The following is a 1276-nucleotide window of genomic DNA, read 5'->3' as shown; positions in this document are numbered from 1 at the left end:
CCCCCCCCAACAATAACAAAAAAACCCACTGCCAATTGAATCCATTTGATTGAGTTGGGATCGGCCAGATTAGTCTCCACGGAGTGGCAAAAACATGTCATTTTGGTACAATTCAATCGAATTCGACAAAATTACGATTATACTATGGCCGTCAAAATCAAACACATTTAATAATTGCTTCTTCAAGACCGCGAATCGAGCTTGCCGAATTGTGTCAAAATGGTGGCTTTTGCCTCTTCACGGAGGAAGAGTCAGGCCGTGTCCGCCTCAATTCGACTTTTTTTTTGGTAAGTGTCTTACGGCGCTCGCAACTGTCTTTTAAGGTCATAGGAGCGTGCGGTGCACTTTAAACTTTTTCTGTTGTTAGGAAATTTTGAATTTTGCCCTTTAACGTGCGCAACTTACACACGGAACCTCCGAGATTTTTCGCCTTTGTTCGAGAAGGCTAGGTGTAGATCTTTCCTTCCAGAAGATCAGGGGTGTTGCTGAAAGACAGCAGTAAGAAGGAGCCAAGGAGTAGCAGTAGAAAGACTGCAGAAAGAGTCAGGAGCCCAGAGGTGGGGACAGAAAGTGGAGACGAAAGCAGACGACATAATATTTATTGTTAGAGATCAGGAAAGAGTGTGAAAGGAGAACTTTTTTTAGAGAAGAAAATTTTCCGTCGGTATCCGGATTCGAACCCGGGACCCATTGACGGAGAGGCGAACAGCTTAACCCCTAGGGCACGAGAGCCCCCCTCAATTCAACTGGATTCGACTGGAAGTGTGCAGTGGGTATAGGCAACAGAGGGTGCAGAGACACGGTAAAATATTCATTATATTATTATTCCCTTTCTGCCCCTGCTCGCCCCTTGCTGACAATTACATCATTAGCCCAAGACGGGGAACTTCTTGTAGGCTGGGTGCCACTTTGTGCAAAAGGCTTAATCCAACCGCGCTTCCTGTATGCACGCACGGGGTTCTTTCTCTACGCTGTCCCTGCCGATGTGCTCGTTGATATGACGTCATCTGTTCCTGTTCTCTGTCTGTCTGTCTGCCTGTCTGTCTGTCTGTCTTTCTATCTGTCTCTATCTCTATTTCAAGCTCTGTCTGTCTGTCTGTCTGTCTGTCTGTCTGTCTGTCTGTCTGTCTGTCTGTCTCTATCTCTCTCTCTTTATCTGTCCATCTCTCTCCCCACCTCTCTCTTTCTGTGTGTATGTCTGTCTGTCTGTCGCTCTTTATCCATCTTTGGCTCACTCCCTCTCTGTGTCCATCTTCTGTCTCTGCTCCCCCCCCCT

Source organism: Aplysia californica, unplaced genomic scaffold, assembly GCF_000002075.1.
Source record: "Aplysia californica isolate F4 #8 unplaced genomic scaffold, AplCal3.0 scaffold01376, whole genome shotgun sequence".
Classification (NCBI taxonomy): domain Eukaryota; kingdom Metazoa; phylum Mollusca; class Gastropoda; order Aplysiida; family Aplysiidae; genus Aplysia; species Aplysia californica.
Note: the sequence above shows the minus strand (reverse complement) of the source record.